This window comes from Rattus norvegicus, chromosome 12 (assembly GCF_021556685.1).
Source record: "Rattus norvegicus strain SHRSP/BbbUtx chromosome 12, alternate assembly SHRSP_T2T, whole genome shotgun sequence".
Classification (NCBI taxonomy): domain Eukaryota; kingdom Metazoa; phylum Chordata; class Mammalia; order Rodentia; family Muridae; genus Rattus; species Rattus norvegicus.
The window spans coordinates 163,121-190,687 of record NC_141545.1 but is presented as its reverse complement, the minus strand read 5'-3'; the positions used below and the strand labels follow the sequence as shown (position 1 = coordinate 190,687).

The window sequence follows — 27,567 nt, the reverse complement described above, 5'->3', positions numbered from 1 at the left end:
CCAGAACAACTTGCTTAGAGTTGGCATTGCCCAGAGGAAGCAGGGTCACCGTATACTAATCCTTAATTAAGAACATTCTTTAAACACATACCTACAAGTCAAAGTGATGGTAGTTATTCCTCATTTGAGGTTTCCTGTTCTCAATATGTTTATGTTTGTGAGACCTCAGTTGCCACCAAAACTTACTAATTGGTATTATTTTAATCAATACCGCTCTGCGGTGTAAATACTATCTGTACGTCTACTGCTTGAACTCTTTTTATGATTAAGGAATACCTTTGTTAAGACAAAGCAAAGAAGATAAATTGAGTATCATCTAATATTTTGAAAGTATCAAACTTTTGATAAAGCAATTTATCTTTTTATTTCTTTAGAAAATTTAAATCTGGTCGAACTAAAAGAACATAACATTTTGGGACAAAGATACACCCTAGTAACCCTGCACTAGAAGCCAAGATAGAGAAAACCTCCACAATTATCAAAACCTTCCCCCTTGTGCTGTGGTAGACAGGGAGGAAGGTGATCCATACACTGTAGAACACCAACATACTGAATGTTAGGAACTTGGCTTCATTGAATCAGTCAGGAAGGTTCCTTGCTAAGAAAGCCACAGTGAAACCCCCAAACCCAAGGAGCCCAAATATCCCAGGACAAAGTAGAAGGCAATGATTGAGCCTTTGTTGCAAATAATGATGACCTTCCCATGTTCTGATTGTATATCTCTGTCAATAAAGGGAGGAGATGTCACCAACCAGATTCCACAGAGAACAAGTTGGATTAGGGTACAAATGGGAATGAGAAAGTTAGTTGCCCGTTTTATCATCATCCTTCTTATCTTTCTCCCTGGAGTAGTGAGCTTGAAAGCTGTAACCACAGTTATGGTTTTGGCCAACACGGTAGAAATAACCACTTTGAAAAATACTCCAAATGTGGTCTGCTGCAGGATGCAGGTGGCCTGGTTGGGATGTCCAATGAAGAGCAATGAGCAGAGAAAACAGAAGGCTAGAGAGATGAGCAGGATGTAACTGAGAATGCGTTTACTGGCTTTCACAATGGGAGTGTCCTTGTACTTCACAAAAGTGACTAGGACTAGAATTGTGATGGATGAGAAGGACAGGGCCATGCAGCCTAGAGCCATGCCCAGTGGATCTTCATAAGCCAGAAATGACACAGTTCTTTGGAGGCACTGTGTTTGCTCTAAGTTGACATATGAATCATCTGGACATCTCACACTCTCTTCCATATCTGCTGGCAAAGAACAATAAACCCTTATAAAATATCATATTTCTGTAGTTAATTTCTTATTTGTATTATTCAGAGGATGTGTAAATAAATAATTTGATGTTTAGCATCTATTACATTTCTTATTGCTCTAGCGAACATTAACTTAAGATTGCTTTCTATTCACCTATGCTTTGAGGTGGAACAAATCATCATCACAGGGAATGGAACAAAAAAAACTTATTAAACCAAGAAGAAAGAAAAATGTGATTAATAATATTTATAATCTCAGGTTATTTTATTCCTCAAATCATAAATTTACTACAAACAGACAAAGGTAATGTGCAGATACAGTTGTTGATGCCATTGCATGAAAGACACTATATACTTTGTTTGCTTTGAGAGTTGTGCACTGTGTCTATACCTATACATAGGCACTAGAGCATATAATTCCTTATGCAAAAACCATTCACATAAGGGAATATTGTCCTTCTTGAAGAAGTATGCCTCATAGATCTGTGCATATCCCTCTTGTTGTATAATCTCTTTTTTCCCAAGTACACATTCCAAGGTTATGGATATTGAAGGTTATGGCAAGAAGGTTATGGATATTGTCATTCATCCTTCTTTGCTTGGGTAGACAGTGATTAGTGATAAGCACTGTCCCATCTGTTGCTGCATTCTTGAAATATTCACCCTTGTTCAAACTTTTAGAAGAAACTCTTAATCCTTTAAGCCATGTAAGGTATTAACATATATTTCATTAAAGAACAACTGTTATCCTGAGCATCTGGTCTTTGTCAGGCACTAAGCTGTATCATAGATGGAAAGACTGTGGACTGATAATGTAGTCAAGATTCTTTGTACAAAGGATCAAAGAAGAATAAACATCTGCAAAGATTATGGTTAAAATGATTGTTTTTACAAGTGTTACACGTGTATGTTATTGTAAACATTTTCTGCGTAATATAAAATCAGCAGCCACTATATTGTGAGAGAAATGAGTGGTTTGTAGAAGAAATTACAGTTTATTTCCTTGAGTGCAGAAGATGTTGACATTATTCAATCATTAAATTCTGAAACATGGAGATTTTAGGGCTTCAGTTTCCATCTAGGCCATATCATATTTCTAGTTTTGAAATAGAAGATTTTTTTATTCAACAATTTTCTCCTTCATGCAAGCATGTACCTGTATCGTTGGAAACCTCGTTTTCTGGGCACTGGACACAATCAAAGCAGCAGTCTGCTGTTCCTTTCCGATGGATTTTCCTGAATCCAGCAGTACATGTCACACTACACATGGAGGAGGGAACCTGAGGTAACACACACACACACACACACACACACACACACACACACACACACACACACAGAGAGAGAGAGAGAGAGAGAGAGAGAGAGAGAGAGAGAGAGAGAGAGAGAGACAAATGTGTGTGTCGGTGTAGTTCATGTATATATAATATATAAAATGACCCATAGATTGATATATGTGACATTATCTGTCTTGGCTATAAATATTCCCCTGATAATTTATTATTATATATTACCTTGCAGTGCACTGAAATTTACACAATATTTACTATATCATGTAATAGTATATATGTAGCATGTCAGTTATAGCAATTTAAAATTTTTCTTCTTAAACTTATTGATCAAAAAGGAAGGTTTATGTGGCATCAGTTTCTATCTCAAGATTTATAAGTGAAAAAAAATTAGACCAGTGAGTTGTATGGAGAGGATACACCAAGAACCAGCTGTTCAAATGAATAAGAACAAAGTATGTTATGTAAGACTCTCATACAATTAATGAACTTTTCCTAAGTTTAAAAGAAAACCTTGAATCTCCACCCCATTCCCCCTCCCTCTGCTTTTATGAGGGAGCTTCCCCACCAACCTTCCCACTTTGGCATCGCTATTCTTTTTTTTTTTTTTTCTTCATTTCTTTTTTTTTTATTTTATTTTTTTTTTATTAACTTGAGTATTTCTTATATACATTTCAAGTGTTATTCCCTTTCCCGGTTTCCGGGCAAAATCCCCCTCCCCCCTCCCCTTCCTTATGGGTGTTCCCCTCCCAACCCTCCCCCCATTGCCGCCCTCCCCCCATAGTCTAGTTCACTGGGGGTTCAGTCTTAGCAGGACCCAGGGTTTCCCCTTCCACTGGTGCTCTTACTAGGATATTCATTGCTACCTATAGGGTCAGAGTCCAGGGTCAGTCCATGTACAGTCTTTAGGTAGTGGCTTAGTCCCTGGAAGCTCTGGTTGCTTGACATTGTTGTACTTTTGGGGTCTCGAGCCCCTTCAAGCTCTTCCAGTTCTTTCTCTGATTCCTTCAACGGGGGACCTATTCTCAGCTTAGTGGTTTGCTGCTGGCATTCGCCTCTGTATTTGCTGTATTCTGGCTGTGTCTCTTAGGAGCGATCTACGTCCGGCTCCTGTCGGTCTGCACTTCTTTTCTTCATCCATCTTGTCCAATTGGGTGGCTGTATATGTATGGGCCACCTGTGGGGCAGGCTCTGAATGGGTGTTCCTTCAGTCTCTGTTTTAATCTTTGCCTCTCCCTTCCCAGCCAAGGGTATTCTTTTTCCTCATTTAAAGAAGGAGTGAAGCATTCACATTTTGATCATCCATCTTGAGTTTCGTTTGTTCTAGGGATCTAGGGTAATTCAAGCATTTGGGCTAATAGCCACTTATCAATGAGTGCATACCATGTATGTCTTTCTGTGATTGGGTTAGCTCACTCAGGATGATATTTTCCAGTTCCAACCATTTGCCTACGAATTTCATAGACTCGTTGTTTTTGATAGCTGAGTAATATTCCATTGTGTAGATGTACCACATTTTCTGTATCCATTCCTCTGTTGAAGGGCATCTCGGTTCTTTCCATTTTCTGGCTATTATAAATAAGGCTGCGATGAACATAGTGGAGCACGTGTCTCTTTTATATGTTGAGGCATCTTTTGGGTACATGCCCAAGAGAGGTATGGCTGGATCCTCAGGCAGTTCAATGTCCAATTTTCTGAGGAACCTCCAGACTGATTTCCAGAATGGTTTTACCAGTCTGCAATCCCACCAACAATGGAGGAGTGTTCCTCTTTCTCCACATCCTCGCCAGCATCTGCTGTCACCTGAGTTTTTGATCTTAGCCATTCTCACTGGTGTGAGGTGAAATCTCAGGGTTGTTTTGATTTGCATTTCCCTTATGACTAAAGATGTTGAACATTTCTTTAGGTGTTTCTCAGCCATTCGGCATTCCTCAGCTGTGAATTCTTTGTTTAGCTCTGAACCCCATTTTTTAATAGGGTTATTTGTTTCCCTGCGGTCTAACTTCTTGAGTTCTTTGTATATTTTGGATATAAGGCCTCTATCTGTTGTAGGATTGGTAAAGATCTTTTCCCAATCTGTTGGTTGCCGTTTTGTCCTAACCACCGTGTCCTTTGCCTTACAGAAGCTTTGCAGTTTTATGAGATCCCATTTGTCGATTCTTGATCTTAGAGCATAAGCCATTGGTGTTTTGTTCAGGAAATTTTTTCCAGTGCCCATGTGTTCCAGATGCTTCCCTAGTTTTTCTTCTATTAGTTTGAGTGTGTCTGGTTTGATGTGGAGGTCCTTGATCCACTTGGACTTAAGCTTTGTACAGGGTGATAAGCATGGATCGATCTGCATTCTTCTACATGTTGCCCTCCAGTTGAACCAGCACCATTTGCTGAAAATGCTATCTTTTTTCCATTGGATGGTTTTGGCTCCTTTGTCAAAAATCAAGTGACCATAGGTGTGTGGGTTCATTTCTGGGTCTTCAATTCTATTCCATTGGTCTATCTGTCTGTCTCTGTACCAATACCATGCAGTTTTTATCACTATTGCTCTGTAATACTGCTTGAGTTCAGGGATAGTGATTCCCCCTGAAGTCCTTTTATTGTTGAGGATAGCTTTAGCTATCCTGGGTTTTTTGTTATTCCAGATGAATTTGCAAATTGTTCTGTCTAACTCTTTGAAGAATTGGATTGGTATTTTGATGGGGATTGCATTGAATCTGTAGATTGCTTTTGGTAAAATGGCCATTTTTACTATATTAATCCTGCCAATCCATGAGCATGGGAGATCTTTCCATCTTCTGAGGTCTTCTTCAATTTCTTTCCTCAGTGTCTTGAAGTTCTTATTGTACAGATCTTTTACTTGCTTGGTTAAAGTCACACCGAGGTACTTTATATTATTTGGGTCTATTATGAAGGGTGTCGTTTCCCTAATTTCTTTCTCGGCTTGTTTCTCTTTTGTATAGAGGAAGGCAACTGATTTATTTGAGTTAATTTTATACCCAGCCACTTTGCTGAAGTTGTTTATCAGCTTTAGTAGTTCTCTGGTGGAACTTTTGGGATCACTTAAATATACTATCATGTCATCTGCAAATAGTGATATTTTGACTTCTTCTTTTCCGATCTGTATCCCCTTGATCTCCTTTTGTTGTCTGATTGCTCTGGCTAGAACTTCAAGAACTATATTGAATAAGTAGGGAGAGAGTGGGCAGCCTTGTCTAGTCCCTGATTTTAGTGGGATTTCTTCGAGTTTCTCTCCATTTAGTTTAATGTTAGCAACTGGTTTGCTGTATATGGCTTTTACTATGTTTAGGTATGGGCCTTGAATTCCTATTCTTTCCAGGACTTTTATCATGAAGGGGTGTTGAATTTTGTCAAATGCTTTCTCAGCATCTAATGAAATGATCATGTGGTTTTGTTCTTTCAGTTTGTTTATATGATGGATCACGTTGATGGTTTTCCGTATATTAAACCATCCCTGCATGCCTGGGATGAAGCCTACTTGATCATGGTGGATGATTGTTTTGATGTGCTCTTGAATTCGGTTTGCCAGAATTTTATTGAGTATTTTTGCGTCGATATTCATAAGGGAAATTGGTCTGAAGTTCTCTTTCTTTGTTGTGTCTTTGTGTGGTTTAGGTATAAGAGTAATTGTGGCTTCGTAGAAGGAATTCGGTAGTGCTCCATCTGTTTCAATTTTGTGGAATAGTTTGGATAGTATTGGTATGAGGTCTTCTATGAAGGTTTGATAGAATTCTGCACTAAACCCGTCTGGACCTGGGCTCTTTTTGGTTGGGAGACCTTTAATGACTGCTTCTATTTCCTTAGGAGTTATGGGGTTGTTTAACTGGTTTATCTGTTCCTGATTTAACTTCGATACCTGGTATCTGTCTAGGAAATTGTCCATTTCCTGAAGATTTTCAAATTTTGTTGAATATAGGTTTTTATAGTAAGATCTGATGATTTTTTGAATTTCCTCTGAATCTGTAGTTATGTCTCCCTTTTCATTTCTAATTTTGTTAATTTGGACGCACTCTCTGTGTCCTCTCGTTAGTCTGGCTAAGGGTTTATCTATCTTCTTGATTTTCTCAAAGAACCAACTTTTGGTTCTGTTGATTCTTTCTATGGTCCTTTTTGTTTCTACTTGGTTGATTTCAGCTCTGAGTTTGATTATTTCCTGCCTTCTACTCCTCCTGGGTGTATTTGCTTCTTTTTGTTCTAAAGCTTTTAGGTGTGCTGTCAAGCTGCTGACATATGCTCTTTCCTGTTTCTTTCTGCAGGCACTCAGCGCTATGAGTTTTCCTCTTAGCACAGCTTTCATTGTGTCCCATAAGTTTGGGTATGTTGTATCTTCATTTTCATTAAATTCTAAAAAGTTTTTAATTTCTTTCTTTATTTCTTCCTTGACCAGGTTATCATTGAGTAGAGCATTGTTCAATTTCCACGTATATGTGGGCATTCTTCCCTTATTGTTATTGAAGACCAGTTTTAGGCCGTGGTGGTCCGATAGCATGCATGGGATTATCTCTATCTTTCTGTACCTGTTGAGGCCCGTTTTTTGACCAATTATATGGTCAATTTTGGAGAAAGTACCATGAGGAGCTGAGAAGAAGGTATATCCTTTTGCTTTAGGATAGAATGTTCTATAAATATCCGTTAAGTCCATTTGGCTCATGACTTCTCTTAGTCTGTCGACATCACTGTTTAATTTCTGTTTCCATGATCTGTCCATTGATGAGAGTGGGGTGTTGAAGTCTCCCACTATTATTGTGTGAGGTGCAATGTGTGTTTTGAGCTTTAGTAAGGTTTCTTTTACGTATGTAGGTGCCCTTGTATTTGGGGCATAGATATTTAGGATTGAGAGTTCATCTTGGTGGATTTTTCCTTTGATGAATATGAAGTGTCCTTCCTTATCTTTTTTGATGACTTTTAGTTGGAAATTGATTTTATTTGATATTAGAATGGCTACTCCAGCTTGCTTCTTCTGACCATTTGCTTGGAGAGTTGTTTTCCAGCCTTTCACTCTGAGGTAGTGTTTGTCTTTGTCTCTGAGGTGTGTTTCCTGTAGGCAGCAGAATGCAGGGTCCTCATTGCGTATCCAGTTTGTTAACCTATGTCTTTTTATTGGGGAGTTGAGGCCATTGATATTGAGAGATATTAAGGAATAGTGATTATTGCTTCCCTTTATATTCATATTTGGATGTGAGGTTATGTTTGTGTGCTTTCATTCTCTTTGTTTTGTTGCCAAGACGATTAGTTTCTTCCTTTTTCTAGGGTGTAGCTTGCCTCCTTATGTTGGGCTTTACCATTTATTATCCTTTGTAGTGCTGGATTTGTAGAAAGATATTGTGTAAATTTGGTTTTGTCATGGAATATCTTGGTTTCTCCATCAATGTTAATTGAGAGTTTTGTTGGATACAGTAACCTGGGCTGGCATTTGTGTTCTCTTAGGGTCTGTATGACATCAGTCCAGGATCTTCTGGCCTTCATAGTTTCTGGCGAGAAGTCTGGTGTGATTCTGATAGGTCTCCCTTTATATGTTACTTGACCTTTTTCCCTTACTGCTTTTAATATTCTTTCTTTATTTTGTGCGTTTGGTGTTTTGACAATTATGTGACGGGAGGTGTTTCTTTTCTGGTCCAATCTATTTGGAGTTCTGTAGGCTTCTTGTATGTCTATGGGTATCTCTTTTTTTAGGTTAGGGAAGTTTTCTTCTATGATTTTGTTGAAGATATTTACTGGTCCTTTGAGCTGGGAGTCTTCACTCTCTTCTATACCTATTATCCTTAGGTTTGATCTTCTCATTGAGTCCTGGATTTCCTGTATGTTTTGGACCAGTAGCTTTTTCCGCTTTACATTATCTTTGACAGTTGAGTCAATGATTTCTATGGAATCTTCTGCTCCTGAGATTCTCTCTTCCATCTCTTGTATTCTGTTGGTGAGGCTTGTATCTACAGCTCCTTGTCTCTTCTTTTGGTTTTCTATATCCAGGGTTGTTTCCATGTGTTCTTTCTTGATTGCTTCTATTTCCATTTTTAATTCCTTCAACTGTTTGATTGTGTTTTCCTGGTATTCTTTCAGGGATTTTTGCGATTCCTCTCTGTAGGCTTTTACTTGTTTATTAATGTTTTCCTGTGCTTCCCTAAGTGTGTTCATGTCTTTCTTGAAGTCCTCCAGCATCATGATCAAATATGATTTTGTAACTAGATCTTGCTTTTCTGGTGTGTTTGGATATTCCGTGTTTGTTTTGGTGGGAGAATTGGGCTCCGATGATGGCATGTAATCTTGGTTTCTGTTGCTTGGGTTCCTGCGCTTGCCTCTCGCCATCAGATTATCTCTAGTGTTACTTTGTTCTGCTATTTCTGACAGTGGCTAGACTGTCCTATAAGCCTGTGTGACAGGAGTGCTGTAGACCTGTTTTCCTCTCTTTCAGTCAGTTATGGGGACAGAGTGTTCTGCTTTCTGGCGTTAATTTTTCCTCTCTACAGGTCTTCAGCTGTTCCTGTGGGCCTGTGTCTTGAGTTCACCAGGCAGCTTTCTTGCAGCAGAAAATTTGGTCTTACCTGTGGTCCCGAGGCTCAGGTTCGCTCGTGGGGTGCTCCCCACGGGCTCTCTGCAGCGGCAGCAACCAGGAAGACCTGTGCCGCCCCTTCCGGGAACTTCAGTGCACCAGGGTTCCAGATAGTCTTTGGCTTTTTCCTCTGGCGTCCGAGATGTGTGTGCAGGGAGCAGTCACTTCTGGTTTCCCAGGCTTGTCTGCCTCTCTGAAGGTTTAGCTCTCCCTCCCACGGGATTTGGGTGCAGAGAACTGTTTATCCGGTCTGTTTCTTTCAGGTTCCAGCGGTGTCTCAGGCACAGGGGTCCTGCCGCTCCTGGACCCTTCCCCACGGGAGCCCAGAGGCCTTATACAGTTTCCTCTTGGGCCAGGGATGTGGGCAGGGGTGAGCAGAGTTGGTGGTCTCTTCCGCTCTGCAGCCTCAGGAGTGCCCACCTGACCAGGCAGTTGGGTCTCTCTCTCACCGGGTCTGGGAGCAGAGAGCTGCTGCGGGCCGGGATCCGCGGGTGTGGGACTTCTGGTAAACACAGAACGTGCCTGGTCCTAGAGAAATTCTGCTTTCCTGTGTCCCAAGCTCACCAGGCAGCTTTCTTGCAGCAGAAAAGTTGGTCTTACCTGTGGTCCCGAGGCTCAAGTCGCTCGTGGGGTGCTCCCCACGGGCTCTCTGCAGCGGCAGCAACCAGGAAGACCTGTGCAGCCCCTTCCGGGAACTTCAGTGCACCAGGGTTCCAGATGGTCTTTGGCTTTTTCCTCTGGCGTCCGAGATGTGTGTGCAGGGAGCAGTCACTTCTGGTTTCCCAGGCTTGTCTGCCTCTCTGAAGGTTTAGCTCTCCCTCCCATGGGATTTGGGTGCAGAGAACTGTTTATCCGGTCTGTTTCTTTCAGGTTCCTGCGGTGTCTCAGGCACAGGGGTCCTGCCGCTCCTGGACCCTTCCCCACGGGAGCCCAGAGGCCTTATACAGTTTCCTCTTGGGCCAGGGATGTGGGCAGGGGTGATGGCATCGCTATTCTAACATTCCCTTATGCTAGGGCATCCAACTTCCACAAGATCCCTCCCACTGATTGCAGAAACGGCAATCTTGTGCAGAGGAGGAGAAACTGGGAATGGGGATAACATTTAAAGTATAATAAAATATAATAAATATTAAAAATATATAAATTAAAAGAAGCAATTGCTCTTCATCTCATGGTTATTATTTCAGTGCCTCATGTTTTAAATTTATGTATATTGAAAAAAATAACAATTGTGGCATACCTCCAATGTTCCTCCTGTGGCCCATTCCAAGTCTTCAGATATATGAAGTTGTTGACTCTGTGTGAAATAAGGAAAATAGCTTCCTATTTGGACTTTTAATCCAAGGCCTTGTGGAAAATTCCAAATGATGAAAATGTCATATTCTACACACTGATTTTCCCTGTGATTCATGTTTACCAGTTCTGCAACAGGGTTAGTAAATACCCTGGTTTTCAACAAGGAAGCCACCTAAATGAGATGGGTCATTAGATGATTACATATGCATATCAATGTAGGCAATGCTAAATTGAGAATGTACCATATTTTTTAATGTCTTTCCAACAAGACAGGTGTATGAAAGTAATCACATGTAGTAAAATACATTATGCCTCCTGAATCACTAAAAATTAATATACTTCATATTAATGTTTGATTGTAAAACATGCTAGAAAAAATAATTACCAGAAAAGAAGTAACATGGTGTCTGTTTGTGTGTGTGTGTTTGTGTGTGTGTGTGCATGTTTGTCAAAATAGTATTTAAGAACTGAAGCCACATATGTAAGAATTAAGTAGAAGTCTAAAATTCGGGAAGCTGTGGAAATAAAGAATGGTAGTAGGTATTTTATATACATACTGTAGACATATATGAAATAAACATAAACTTAATAAAATGCATAATCTTAATCATTTGTGATTTTATAGTTATTAATTTAAATGAATAACTATTAATCAAAGCACATGTACTGATTCTTGAAAAACTATTCTTGAGAAAAATTTTCTATCTTTGTCAACACTTAAGATTTTTTCCTCTTGGCTCCTATTTTAAATTTGAACTCATGTGGCAAAATGTTGAAACACATTTTCAGAAAATTCACTGATATTCATAAAACTATATTGTCTCCTGATAAAAGTTATCACTGTGCATGATATACATATATGTAAAAGATTTATTTGAGAGTTTTGCAGTGTAGAGATCTTTAGACTAATAGAATAATCTCTAAAATGTATGTGAGCGTCTCAGGGACATGAAAGATCACATTGATATATCTAAGTGTAGTGAAATATATGAAGCTTTACCTGCTGACAGTCAATGAATACTCCTTTGGCTTTTGCCAGTTTCTGAGACTGTACTTGTTGTAAAATGAGTTCATGGTAGGTGTGGGCCACAGCATACACAGCATTATACAAATTGTAACCTTCTTCGCTCAGGACCATGTCAAATGTGTCCTGTGCTAACCATTCCAATGGGTTGTTGAAAGTAAAAGAATCCATTTTGCTATTGTTCTTCGACATTGAACAATTAAAATGATTCCACCCCAACATAGACTGCGAAATGTCTACTGGATACTTAGACGGGTTTATTGTTTGCATAAAATTTCTGATTTCTGCAATTTCTCTGTGGCAGTGTGCAAAAGTGACAGTCCCGTGGAAGAAATCAAGGCTGAATTCTTTTATATCTGTGATAACATCCCATTGAGAGGTTGTGATCCAGATTCTCTGCACACCTAAGTTTCCCCATCTCCTAAAGCTGACTTCTAGAGTACAGTTCATTTCACCATAAATGATAAAAACTTTTGCTGTAGATGTCATAAGTTGTTGGTCATAAATCTTAACCCTTGCCAGGTATAGCTGCATGTTTTCTGTGATCATATTCACAAAAGCTAAACAAATCGCATGCCTTTGCATTTCTTCTCTCAGGTCTGAGAGAAACTGAATACCTTGGTCATTATCTGTAATGGCCAGTCCTATCCAAGTCCATTTAAAATGAAGCACCAAGGATGCCATGCCATGGGACAAACACGTGTCCTTGGATGCCACCTGATGGACATAGGGAAACTGGTCACAGTCACTCAGGTTAGGGTTAAATGGTCCAAAGAAGATCTGGAGAGTGTTTAAGAGAGGACGAAATATCCCCATGAGGAATAGGATTGTTAGGATGTTTGGAGTCATATAAAAGTAATGTTACTCACAATTCATAACTCAGTTTAAGGATAGTATGATTATACTACAAATATGTATATTTTCGTATTATATTCTAGACTATTCTTGACAAGTATGAATATTCGGTTTTGCCTGTTTGCCCAGTAATTTAAACAAGAGGTTATTTAATTGTGTGTGTGTGTGTGTGTGTGTGTGTGTGTGTGTGTGTGTGTGCAACAGCATACTCAGAAATTCATGGGGTCCAAGTTTTCTTGTAGGCACATGTAAATGTAATTTAGAAGTTGTTAATTCATACAGTGTCTCACATTCTTACCTTTGGATCCTTGGAATTAATTGCCAGTTTTAAAGATGTTGTCCATAATGGTCCTGTAAGCTGTACATCACAAGTTGGCTCCATTCCACAGATAAAATTAGTAAAAGCCAGACCTTTGCTTGATTGTGAATATACTTCATCCACAATTCCCAATGTATCTTCACACATGCCAAAAATGATGGAAAATAATAAAGACATGTTGGATAAAAGATAAGGATTCTTGTTGATCTCATCAGTAGCAAAAAACATAACCAGAAAAAACTCGTATTTTCTTGCTGGTATTCTAAAACCAAGCATAGTGATGATTAAAGGAGGTGTTTGAAACATAAAATTTCAATTGCAGTTAAGTTTGTACTATAGGAAGTACATTTGTCCTCCCAGATTTTCTCTAATGTTACATTTATTCAAAAAGTAAAAGGAATAGTAAACATCAATCTCATACTGTTAATAAGTTTAATATGTGACTGCGTATTTGCATGACTAGACCAAAAAATATTCTGGTAAAATACTATGAAGACGGGCAGGCTTTTCTCATATTCAGTGACAACTCCAGAATGACAGGAGGGGCTCATTTAAAGAGTATGTTAAAAAGCAATAGATATGTATATTCATAAGGGTGTATGCAATAATAATACATGGAATCAAGTATAGTAGACCTCCCTCCCTTCTGCACATATATATTTCAGTATATGAATTTATGCACAACTTTTAGAGACCAAAATAAGATAAGCTTATTATAGGGGCCTTTGATGCACGCGCAGACAGGAATCATTGACAGACATTGGAGGATAGGCAGTGGTGCAGTCTCATCGCACTGAAATTTTGCCCAAAGTGGGAAATGCGAATTCAAGGCAAATGAGAACACACATTTCACCATATGTTATCCACAAAGAGTCAACAGATATCTCATTTTCCAGCTTTGTGAACTAGAACGCAGTGTAGTAAAGCTCAGCTAAACTGTGACATATTCGAACGTATTAAAATAGTGATCAATGTTATAATTAATTTTCAGTGGTTCCTAAAGTTACAGGGAGAAAACACAACTGAATCTGACAATTTTTGTCAGAGCTATATATTTCAAATTCATGACATTGAAAGAGAGAATAATGTTAATGACTTACCTAAAATTAATGTAATTAAGAAGTTTATTATAAAAATTTTCTTCAATAGGACTCTCAAATGTAAAAAGGATAAAACCACAGTCATTTTGCAAATCTCCATCATTATCTTCACTATTCTTTATCCTCCAAAAGCAACTGGGTTCAGTCAAGCTGCACAAGATGAGAGAAAACTTCAGGAACCAAAAGGCAACAGTGAAAGCACACAGCTTCCTCCTGTCTGCTAGGATCTAGCCTGGAGCAGCTCTGAAACTTCATTCATATCTGTGACACAACCTTCCAAGGGGCAATCTTCTTTCTGACAGCTTGAACCAGATCACGTGTAAACAGCCATATGTGTGAACCCAGTAGATTTCATGAGAATTTCTATAGTAAGACTAGAGTTGAGAAGTTATAAATGATCCATATCATTCAGGCTTTGAGTTGAATCATGGGACATTTTGTCTTCCATTTTCTATTGAAGGGAAGCACAGTCTCACAGGCAACATTGAGTCAGGAGTTGAGCATTTTCTCTGTTCGTATCCTATTGTATGAAAGTCATGTTTACAAAATCTCCTCAGTCTTCCTATGATTCCTTTTATCTGGAGAAGGTGTCATTATGTTAAATCCAATAATGCCTGGAATTATACAGATTCAATACCCATGCTGTCCGATATCTGTTCCAATGCAGACATTTAATGAGTTATAATGCTGATCAATTGCCTGATAATCAGTCCTTGGCAGTCAATGCCATTTGATAAGACATTTTTTTTGGTTCAGTTTGTTCATACCTCATTAAGATGAATGAGAACAATTGCATATGTTCTATTTGAAGGAATGAAACAATTTATGTATCATTTATGAGAGAGAATTTTATTGCTAATGTTAATATATGCATTATATTATTTTTATTTTTGTCTAGTTGTTATTTGGTTGTTATAGAACTGTCTCGGACTACATTGCAATGACACAGATATATGTCTGATATGCTCATATATGTAACTTGTTTACATTACAATGAGTGACGCGGAGGGAGCATTGAATGTGATTTATAATTTTTGAACTACCTTATTCTTATGTACATAAGGGCCACACTGAATTCTATTCCAATAGAAATAAAGTGGAAATTTTCCTCTATTTTCAGGATAATTGGTACTTCCCTGGTTTATAATAAAATCTTGCTATGGAGTTTATGAACTTTCCTACTTACTATGGATTAGAATTTGTTCCATATTTTGGTTAAATTATGTCTTTGACAGTGTAAGTATTTTCTCACCTCTTTTGTACACCTAAAAAATGGGTAAATAGAGTGTCCTAATGCGAATATCTATCCTTTTCTATACTTTATGGTAATGCCATGTCAAATGATTTTGGAACATGCATGGAGGCTGACTCTTCACTCTGTTGTGACTGCAATTAAAATGCCATCCTGAGCTGTGTGAGTGTTTTGGAAGTTATTTGGTGCTCATATGCATTGGACTGAGATCCTTACTGTATTCATTATATCAAACAAAGAGGTGAAACATGCAGATCCTTTAGTAATGTCGAATTTGGTTTTGTCACGTTTGAGAGGCGAGGCTCCATATTGTTTTCACAAGAGACAATCACTATGTTATTTGGAACACAAATAGTACTTCGGAACTCTCTTTCTCTTTGTGCCTAAATCACACGTTATAGGCTTGATATGATGAAAAGAATGCACATCATGCACTGCAGTGTCTCCCTTTAAGTTATTCTGTAGGATGGCCATCTTAATATGTGAACAATAATATCTGATGTGTATATAAAATAAAAATTTGCTTTCATGTTTAACAGAGAATATTCCATTGTCTCCTTCTAGTTCGTTGTCCCTTGTTTTCTTGTGGAATTTTATATCTGATTCCTTGTTATGTTACGTGGAACATGTGATAGCCTCTATTCCATTTCATTTCATAGAATAATATTACAATTATTGGTGTTGTGCTTTCATTAAATGTTTGATATCATTCATTAGAAAGACGTTCTTTTGCTGCTTGTTGTCCATTAATCATATGCTGATTTTTGTTTCTTCAATCACTTAAAACTTAGTTTGATAGATTTCTGACATAAGGGGTAGTCAAACATTGAAGTAGTTATGAATATCAGAACTAAATACTCCACATGGATGAAAAGCCTTCTTCTTTCATGACCAAAATATGAAATAACAAAGACCTCATTGATTAAGCACAGATATTTGCAAGGCACTGTGATGCACCAATAAATACAACCTCAGTATCTTCATTACAATGGAATTAATTATAATTAATCTAATTTATGTAGGAAATAAACATTCCATTTAGTTTGATGAAACGAAATCTAACTGGTTATTACTTGATTATAAATAAGATTTTTAACACAATGGATCATAACTGACAGGACATATTACTTCTGTAAACTAAAAGTACATAGATAGGCAGATTTCTGCTACTGATTTTTCCAAGTTGTCCCATTGTAACCTTTCATTTTAATTTTATTAATGATTTTTCCATTTCTTATTGGTTATATTATTTACTCATATTTTTTCCTCCATCTTAATTAAATTGGGCATTTCCTATTTACATTTCAATTGAGAGGTTGTAGAGACAAATCTCCACTAGCACAGTCCCCTGTTAGCAGCATGAGTTCAAGTCTTCAGCCTTCTGGCCCAAAATCAACTGACAGACTCTTGAAATGCAGATTTTGAAGGGCTGATCTCCCTGTCTTGGCAGGGTTTATCAGTCAACTATTCTGCATAATTTGTCCTTTTCTGGACAGTATTAGTCTGCAGATGAAACAGGCAGTTGTGTAGTGGCTGCCTAGCCACAAAGTATTGCCTCACCTGGATGTAGAGATGTTCAAATTCTTCGTTAAATCCACCAAAGGGGAAGTGGTAGGAGCAGATATGTCTCAACAAAAGACAAATAACTTTAAATCTCAAATTTTGTGGATTTCTGATGTTTTTGAAAACCATCTATCTATATAAGACAATCTGGACTGTTGTCTCCATATCTTAATATCTTGAAAGTACTCCCACAATATATTTGCTATTTGGCCCTTAACTCACATGTGTAATCAACTCAGAAGTCTGTAATGACATCAATAGAAGGACTGGCTCTAAACCTTGTACTTTTAAACTCTTTTTAACAAATAAATTCTATATCAAAGCAAAGGTATGATTTTAGCTTAGTTAACAAATGAGATTACAACTGTATAACTCATACTACCTAATTCCCCCCTGTTAAATTACAACCATTTCTAAATTCCTGATAAAAACAACTTAGAATAACCACTTTCAGCCACCCAAAGTCCAGGGAACTGGGGCGACGACTCCCCATAACTTCTTCAAGCTGTACATGGGGGTTGAGATATCCTTGGTGGTAGGTGGTAGGAAGAATGAAGCAAATGCTGTAGCCAATGTGTCCTGACTGGACCCAGCTTAAAGTGCTTGAGTCCAGGAATCCAAGTAGTCACACTCTGTAAAATACAACTCTCAAGACTAAAGTTAAAATCGAGATATCTTTTTGTTTGATTCTCCTGAATAAATTTTTCAGGCGGTCTAACGCTATCAAATCTGATCAGTATGATTCTGTGAGGTTTCCAGAGCCTAATCACACATTTTAAAAACACAAAGACAAAATCTTTCTCCCAAAATACTGTGTTCCTAAGTCTGTAACCAGAAAAGCTTGTATCTTGCACTGTCTCCCAGAGTAATAATATAATCATAAAACTCAAAGTCACAGCCATCATGAAGACTAAACAATTTTTTAAAAAGGAAGTCCCAAACCTTTCCCTAAATTCTTGTTGTTTCCTTCTCTTGACTTCAATAATTACCAATGTATAAAATATCGACTTTTGGTCTTAGCATCGTATAGAAAACAACTGCACTGTCCTCATGAGTCAGTGTTTATGCCATGGCTGGGGGACAGCATTTTACTACATGCCTCCATGACTTCAGTAATCTGTTTTAAAATTAATACCTTGTTAGTGATTGTATCACCTCACTGTTGCACATTTAGTCTATTAATGTGTAATTTCAATATTTACAGTTATTATTTCTATCTGAAGATATAGTTAAATATATTTACATTAAACATTTTATTATTTATCTTTGAACAATTAAAACATTTTATTCCTCATAGAAGGACATGTGAGCTATTGTAAGGTTGATCTTCTCTCTTAAGAATTGCTTGCATTTCTGTGGTTGAGCATGAGTCAAGAAATATTTTAAATTGTATAATAAACTACCAGTTCTATTTTAATTTTCATGCTTTAGAAAAGTTATTTGTAGAAATATTTCATTTAAAAATTTGAATTGTCAGTGAGAGAGAGAGAGACCTCACCGCCTGGTCAGGTGGGCACTCCTGAGGCTGCAGAGCGGAAGAGACCACCAACACTGCTCACCCCTGCCCACATCCCTGGCCCAAGAGGAAACTGTATAAGGCCTCTGGGCTCCCGTGGGGGAGGGCCCAGGAGCGGCAGTACCCCTGCCTGAGACACCGTAGGAACCTGAAGGAAACAGACCGGATAAACAGTTCTCTGCACCCAAATCCCATGGGAGGGAGACCTAAACCTTCAGAGAGGCAGACAAGCCTGGGAAACCAGAAGAGACTGCTCTCTGCATATACATCTCGGACGCCAGAGGAGAACACCAAAGGCCATCTGGAACCCTGATGCACTGAAGCTCCCGGAAAGGGCGGCGCATATCTTCCTGGTTGCTGCCGCCACAGAGAGCCCGAGGCCAGCACCCCGCGAGCGAACTTGAGCCTCAGGACCACAGGTAAGACCAACTTTTCTGCTGCAAGTGACCTGCCTGGTGAACTCAAGACACAGGCACACAGGAACAGCTGAAGACCTGTAGAGAGGAAAACTACATGCCCGAAAGCAGAACACTCTGTCCCCATAACTGACTGAAAGAGAGGAAAACAGGTCTACAGCACTCCTGACACACAGGCTTATAGGCAGTCTAGCCACTGTCAGAAATAGCAGAACAAAGTAACACTAGAGATAATCTGATGGCGAGAGGCAAGCGCAGGAACCCAAGCAACAGAAACCAAGACTACATGGCATCATCAGAGCCCAATTCTCCCACCAAAACAAACATGGAATATCTAAACACACCAGAAAAGCAAGATCTAGTTTCAAAATCATTTTTGATCATGATGCTGGAGGACTTCAAGAAAGACGTGAAGAACTCCCTTAGAGAAACACAGGAAAACATTAATAAACAAGTAGAAGCCTACAGAAAGGAATCGCAAAAATGCCTGAAAGAATTCCAGGAAAACATAACTAAACAAGTAGAAGCCCAGAGAGAGGAGACACAAAAATCCCTGAAAGAATTCCAGGAAAACATAAATAAACAAGTAGAAGCCCATAGAGAGGAGACACAAAAATCCCTGAAAGAATTCCAGGAAAACACAATCAAACAGTTGAAGGAATTAAGAATGGAAATAGATGCAATCAAGAAAGAACACATGGAAACAACCCTGGATAAAGAAAACCAAAAGAAGAGACAAGGAGCTGTAGATACAAACTTCACCAACAGAATACAAGAGATGGAAGAGAGAATCTCAGGAACAGAAGATTCCATAGAAATCTTTGACTCAAATGTCAAAGATAATGTAAAGCAGAAAAAGCTAATGGTGAAAAACATACAGGAAATCCAGGACTCAATGAGAAGATCAAACCTAATGATAATATGTATAGAAGAGAGTGAAGACTCCCAGCTCAAAGGACCAGTAAATATCTTCAACAAAATCATAGAAGAAAACTTCCCTAACCTAAAAAAAAAGATACCCATAGACATACAAGAAGCCTACAGAACTCCAAATAGATTGGACCAGAAAAGAAACACCTCCCGTCACATAATTGTCAAAACACCAAACGCACAAAATAAAGAAAGAATATTAAAAGCAGTAAGGGAAAAAGGTCAAGTAACATATAAAGGCAGACCTATCAGAATCACACCAGACTTCTCGTCAGAAACTATGAAGGCCAGAAGATGCTGGACTGATGTCATACAGACCCTAAGAGAACACAAATTCCAGCCCAGGTTACAGTATCCAGCAAAACTCTCAATTAACATAGATGGAGAAACCAAGATATTCCATGACAAAACCAAATTTACACAATATCTTTCTACAAATCCAGCACTACAAAGGATAATAAATGGTAAAGCCCAACATAAGGAGGCAAGCTATACCCTAGAAGAAGCAAGAAACTAATCGTCTTGGCAACAAAACAAAGAGAATGAAAGCACACAAACATAACCTCACATCCAAATATGAATATAACGGGAAGCAATAATCACTATTCCTTAATATCTCTCAATATTAATGGCCTCAACTCCCCAATAAAAAGAAATAGATTAACAAACTGGATACGCAACGAGGACCCTACATTCTGCTGCCTACAGGAAACACACTTCAGAGACAAAGACAGACACTACCTCAGAGTTAAAGACTGGAAAACAATTTCCAAGAAAATGGTCAGAAGAAGCAAGCTGGAGTAGCCATTCTAATATCAAATAAAATCAATTTCCAACTAAAAGTCATCAAAAAAGATAAGGAAGGACACTTCATATTCATCAAAGGAAAAATCCACCAAGATGAACTCTCAATCCTAAATATCTATGCCCCAAATACAAGGGCACCTACATACGTAAAAGAAACCTTACTAAAGCTCAAAACACACATTGCACCTCACACAATAATAGTGGGAGATTTCAACACCCCACTCTCATCAATGGACAGATCATGGAAACAGAAATTAAACAGTGATGTCGACAGACTAAGAGAAGTCATGAGCCAAATGGACTTCACAGATATTTATAGAACATTCTATCCTAAAGCAAAAGGATATACCTTCTTCTCAGCTCCTCATGGTACTTTCTCCAAAATTGACCATATAATTGGTCAAAAAACGTGCCTCAAAAGGTACAGAAAGATAGAAATAATCCCATGCGTGCTATCGGACCACCACGGCCTAAAACTGGTCTTCAATAACAATAAGGGAAGAATGCCCACATATACGGGGAAATTGAACAATGCTCTACTCAATGATAACCTGGTCAAGGAAGAAATAAAGAAAGAAATTAAAAACTTTTTAGAATTTAATGAAAATGAAGGTACAACATACCCAAACTTATGGGACACAATGAAAGCTGTGCTAAGAGGAAAACTCATAGCGCTGAGTGCCTGCAGAAAGAAACAGGAAAGAGCATATGTCAGCAGCTTGACAGCACACCTAAAAGCTCTAGAGCAAAAAGAAGCAAATACACCCAGGAGGAGTAGAAGGCAGGAAATAGTCAAACTCAGAGCTGAAATCAACCAAGTAGAAACAAAAAGGACCATAGAAAGAATCAACAGAACGAAAAGTTGGTTCTTTGAGAAAATCAACAAGATAGATAAACCCTTAGCCAGACTAACGAGAGGACACAGAGAGTGCGTCCAAATTAACAAAATCAGAAATGAAAAGGGAGACATAACTACAGATTCAGAGGAAATTCAAAAAATCATCAGATCTTAATATAAAAACCTATATTCAACAAAACTTGAAAATCTTCAGGAAATGGACAATTTCCTAGACAGATACCAGGTATCGAAGTTAAATCAGGAACAGATAAACCAGTTAAACAACCCCATAACTCCTAAGGAAATAGAAGCAGTCATTAAAGGTCTCCCAAACAAAAAGAGCCCAGATCCAGACGGGTTTAGTGCAGAATTCTATCAAACCTTCATAGAAGACCTCATACCAATACTATCCAAACTATTCCACAAAATTGAAACAGATGGAGCACTACCGAATACCTTCTACGAAGCCACAATTACTCTTATACCTAAACCACACAAAGACACAACAAAGAAAGAGAACTTCAGACCAATTTCCCTTATGAATATCGATGCAAAAATACTCAATAAAATTCTGGCAAACAAAATTCAAGAGCACATCAAAATAATCATCCACCATGAACAACCAGGCTTCATCCCAGGCATGCAGGGATGGTTTAATATACGGAAAACCATCAACGTGATCCATTATATAAACAAACTGAAAGAACAGAACCACATGATCATTTCATTAGATGCTGAGAAAGCATTTGACAAAATTCAAAAACACCTTCATGATAAAAGTCCTGGAAAGAATAGGAATTCAAGGCCCATACCTAAACATAGTAAAAGCCATATACAGCAAACCAGTTGCTAACATTAAACTAAATGGAGAGAAACTTGAAGCAATCCCACTAAAATCAGGGACTAGACAAGGCTGCCCACTCTCTCCCTACTTATTCAATATAGTTCTTGAAGTTCTAGCCTGAGCAATCAGACAACAAAAGGAGATCAGGGGGATACAGATCGGAAAAGAAGAGGTCAAAATATCACTATTTGCAGATGACATGATAGTATATTTAAGTGATCCCAAAAGCTCCACCAGAGAACTACTAAAGCTGATAAACAACTTCAGCAAAGTGGCTGGGTATAAAATTAACTCAAATAAATCAGTAGCCTTCCTCTACACAAAAGAGAAACAAGCCGAGAAAGAAATTAGGGAAACGACACCCTTCATAATAGACCCAAATAATATAAAGTACCTCGGTGTGCCTTTAACCAAGCAAGTAAAAGATCTGTACAACAAGAACTTCAAGACACTAAGGAAAGAAATTGAAGAAGACCTCAGAAGATGGAAAGATCTCCCATGCTCATGGATTGGCAGGATTAATATAGTAAAAATGGCCATTTTACCAAAAGCAATCTACAGATTCAATGTAATCCCCATCAAAATACCAATCCAATTCTTCAAAGAGTTAGAGAGAACAATTTGCAATTTCATCTGGAATAACAAAAAACCCAGGATAACTAAAGCTATCCTCAACATTAAAAGGACTTCAGGGGGAATCACTATCCCTGAACTCAAGCAGTATTACAGAGCAATAGTGATAAAAACTGCATGGTATTGGTACAGAGACAGACAGATAGACCAATGGAACAGAATTGAAGACTCAGAAATGAACCCACACACCCATGGTCACTTGATTTTTGACAAAGGAGCCAAAACCATCCAATGGAAAAAAGATAGCATTTTCAGCAAATGGTGCTGGTTCAACTGGAGGGCAACATGTAGAAGAATGCAGATCGATCCATCCTTATCACCCTATACAAAGCTTCAGTCCAAGTGGATCAAGGACCTCCACATCAAACCAGACACACTCAAACTAATAGAAGAAAAACTAGGGAAGCATCTGGAACACATGGGCACTGGAAAAAATTTCCTGAACAAAACACCAATGGCTTATGCTCTAAGATCAAGAATCGACAAATGGGATCTCATAAAACTGCAAAGCTTCTATAAGGCAAAAGACACGGTGGTTAGGACAAAACGGCAACCAACAGATTGGGAAAAGTTCTTTACCAATCCTACAACAGATAGAGGCCTTATATCCAAAATGTACAAAGAACTCAAGAAGTTAGACTGCAGGGAAACAAATAACCCTATTAAAAAATGGGGTTCAGAGCTAAACAAAGAATTCACAGCTGAGGAATGCCGAATGGCTGAGAAACACCTAAAGAAATGTTCAACATCTTTAGTCATAAGGGAAAGGCAAATCAAAACAACCCTGAGATTTCACCTCACACCAGTGAGAATGGCTAAGATCAAAAACTCAGGTGACAGCAAATGCTGGCGAGGATGTGGAGAACGAGGAACACTCCTCCATTGTTGGTGGGATTGAAGACTGGTAAAACCATTCTGGAAATCAGTCTGGAGGTTCCTCAGAAAATTGGACATTGAACTGCCTGAGGATCCAGCTATACCTCTCTTGGGCATATACCCAAAAGATTCCTCAACATACAAAAGAGACACGTGCTCCACTATGTTCATCGCAGCCTTATTTATAATAGCCAGAAACGGGAAAGAACCCAGATGCCCTTCAACAGAGGAATGCATACAGAAAATGTGGTACATCTACACAATGGAATATTACTCAGCTATCAAAAACAACGAGTTTATGAAATTCGTAGGCAAATGGTTGGAACTGGAAAATATCATCCTGAGTGAGCTAACCCAATCACAGAAAGACATACATGGTATGCACTCATTGATAAGTGGCTATTAGCCCAAATGCTTGAATTACCCTAGATCCCTAGAACAAACGAAACTCAAGACGGATGATCAAAATGTGAATGCTTCACTCCTTCTTTAAATGAGGAAAAAGAATACCCTTGGCAGGGAAGGGAGAGGCACAGATTAAAACAGAGACTGAAGGAACACCCATTCAGAGCCTGCCCCACATGTGGCCCATACATATACAGCCACCCAATTAGACAAGATGGATGAAGCAAAGAAGTGCAGACTGACAGGAGCCGGATGTAGATCGCTCCTGAGAGACACACCCAGAATACAGCAAATACAGAGGCGAATGCCAGCAGCAAACCACTGAACTGAGAATAGGACCCCCGTTGAAGGAATCAGAGAAAGAACTGGAAGAGCTTGAAGGGGCTCGAGACCCCAAAAGTACAACAATGTCAAGCTACCAGAGCTTCCAGGGACTAAGCCACTACCTAAAGACTATACATGGACTGACCCTGGACTCTGACCTCATAGGTAGCAATGAATATCCTAGTAAGAGCACCAGTGGAAGGGGAAGCCCTGGGTCCTGCTAAGACTGAACCCCCAGTGAACTAGACTATGGGGGGAGGGCGGCAATGGGGGGAGGGTTGGGAGGGGAACACCCATAAGGAAGGGGAGGGGGGAGGGGGATGTTTGCCCGGAAACCGGGAAAGGGAATAACACTTGAAATGTATATAAGAAATACTCAAGTTAATAAAAAATAAAAAAAATGGGGTTCACGGATGTAGATCTCTCCTGAGAGACACAGCCAGAATACAGCAAATACATAGGAATGCCAGCAGCAAACCACTGAACTGAGAACGGGACCCTTGTTGAAGGAATCAGAGAAAGGACAGATAGAGCTTAAAGGGGCTCGAGACCCCATATGAAAAACAATGCCAACCAACCAGCGCTTCCAGGGACTAAGCCACTACCCAAAGACTATACATGGACTGACCCTGGGCTCCAACCTCATAGGTAGCAATGAATAGCCTAGTAAGAACACCAGTGGAAGGGGAAGCCCTTGGTCCTACCAAGACTGAAGTCCCAGTTAAGGGGATTGTTAGTGGGAGGCGGTAATGGGGGGAGGAAGGGGAGCAGAACACCCATATAGAAGGGGAGGGGGAGGGTATACAGGGATGTTGGCCCAGAAACCGTGAAAGGGAATAATAATTGAAATGTAAAAAAAATACCCAAGTTAATAAATATGGAGAAAAAAAAGAAATGTTCAACATGTTTAGTCATAAGGAAAATGCAAATCAAAACAACCCTGACATTCCACCTCACACCAGTCTGAATGGCTACAAAAAAAAATCTCAGGTGACAGCAGATGCTGGCAACAATGTGGAGAAAGAGGAGCACTCCTCCATTGTTGGTGGGATTGGAGACTGGTACAACCATTCTGGAAATCTGTCCGGAGGTTCATTGGAAAATTGGACATTGCACTATCTATGTACCCAAGTATACCTCCCATTAGCATATACCCAAAACATTCTCCAACATGCAACAGACACATGCTCCACTATGTTCACAGCAGAAGCTGGAAAGTTCCCAGATGCCCTTCAACAGAGGAATGGATACAGAAAATGTGGTACATCTACACAATGGAATACTACTCAGCTATCAAAAACAATGACATCGTATAATTCATAGACATGTGGATGGAACTAGAAAATATCATCCTGAGTGAGGTAATCCAATCACAGAAAAAACACACATGGCATGCACTCATTGATAATCATATATTAACCCAAATGCTCGAATTACCCAAGATGCACAGACCACAGGAAACTCAAGAAGGATGACCAAAATGTTGATGCTTAACTCCTTCTTTCATAGGGGAACAAGAATACCCATAGTAGGGCATAGGGCAGCAAAGTTTATAGAAGAGACTGGAGGAACAGCCATTCAGAGCCTGCCCCACATGTGGCCCATACATATAGCCACCAAACTAGATAAGATGGATGAAGCTAATAAATGCAGGCCGACAGGTACTGGATGTAGATCTCTCCTGAGAGACACAACCAGAATATGGCAAATACTTAGGCAAATACCAGCAGCAAACTGCTGATCTGAGAACGGGACCCCCGTTGAAGGAATCAGAGAAAGGACTGAAAGAGCTGAAGGGGCTCGAGAGCCCATATGAACAAAAATGCCAACCAACCAGAGCTTCCAGAGACTAAGCTACTATTCAGAGACTATACATGGACTGACCCTGGTCTCCAAATTCATAGGTATCAATGAATGCCTAGTAGGGGCTCCAGTGGAAGGGGAAGTCTTTGGTCCTGCCAAGACTGAAGCCCCAGTGAATGGCATTGTTGGGAGAAAGGCAGTAATGTGAGGGTGGATTGGGACAGGAACACCCCTATAGATGGGGAGGGGTAGGGGCTAGGGAAATGTTAGCCTGGAAACCAGGAAAGGGAATAACATTTGAAATGTAAATAAGAAATACCCAAGTTAATAAAGATTGAAGAAAAAAAGACACTTCTTCTGGAAGAGGAGAATGTATGATTTTCCGTTCAGGATCTGTGGGAAGAATTTTAAACACCTGGGCAAATGTGGAATATCCTATAGACCCTTGGAAACATTTGGTTAGTTCCAGAAAAACTTAGGTGGGTAGGAACATCTTGGTGGAAAATGGAAGATCCAAGATCTCCATGACTAGACAGGGAAAGGTGTTGGGAACCTGGAATGTGTGGGGAATTACCTGTCCAAGTTTGTCAGTAGAAGCATCAGCAGAAGGTGGCCCAGGCAGAGTGTGAACTTCTTTGAATCTTTCACTGTTCTCTCCAGTACTGTGTTTTGTAGATGTTGCAGGCACTCTGGCTACCAACTCATCAAAGTCCATATGTTCTTCAAACCCAGTAGACATAACCTGATTTTTTTTCACCTTCCCAAGAATGGGCACTAAAGATGAGGCCACTCTTTTTCTGGTAACAGGATGTAAAGCAGATGTTCTGGTATCCCTGGTCAGTGGGTTACTAAGTGGTCTGCTATTCTTGGTCAGTGGATTACTCATGCCCTCAGGAATCCTCAGAGGATGTGGATTTCTTGTTCTCTGTCAGTTCCCTTCTGGGGTCTAGGGCCATCTTATTGACTGAAGCCTTTATACGATCTTTGAGTTTCTGTAGCTTTTCTGTAACACGAGCATCAGGTTTTTTGAATCTTTGATCTTCATAGGGTTTTGTGCATCTGAACTTGTGCCAAGTCCGTCTAAGTAGTCCTGGAGGTGCAAAGTTGCTCGGGTCGCTGCTGTTCAAGTGCTTCCCCCGTTGGGGTAGGATGTTGTAATCCGGTTGGGGGACACTGAAGGGGGTCCCAGGCTGTGGAGGCTGGGAATCCTTCAAGTGCTTCCCGCATTGGAGTCTGTTGTTATAATCAGCTTGGGGCACACTGAATGGGCTTCCAGGCCGTGGAGGCTGGGAACCCTTCAAGTGATTCCCCCATTGCGCTCCGGTGTTATAATCATCTTGGGGGACACTGAAGGAGTTTCCGGGCCGTGGAGGCTGGGAAATCGGCGGTGCATGGTCAGAGGGTAAAGTCCGGGATGAGGCTCGCTGGCCTCTCTCCACACGTCTGGCCATTTAGTCGTTAAGGAAATTGAACAAGAAATGGCCAATGGGCTACTATCCCGTGAAAGGGCAGTGAATATACTTGCCAATCATGAGTCATGGCGAACATCAGTTAAGCTGTATCCTTTGAGTATGGCTCTCTCTCCCGAGAACCATGGACACATCCTGAACGGGAAGCAGGCCGGACTCGAGTGACCATTGATCTCGAGAAACAAGCAAAGCTCG

The 27,567-nt window shown here is 39.5% G+C and overlaps 1 pseudogene; it reads right to left on the bottom strand.

Annotated features, from left to right (window-relative positions):
- Positions 1 to 281: 281 nt before the first annotated feature.
- LOC148001904 (vomeronasal type-2 receptor 116-like) lies at positions 282 to 26,789 on the bottom strand (annotated as a pseudogene).
- Between the last annotated feature and the right edge of the window lie 778 nt (positions 26,790 to 27,567).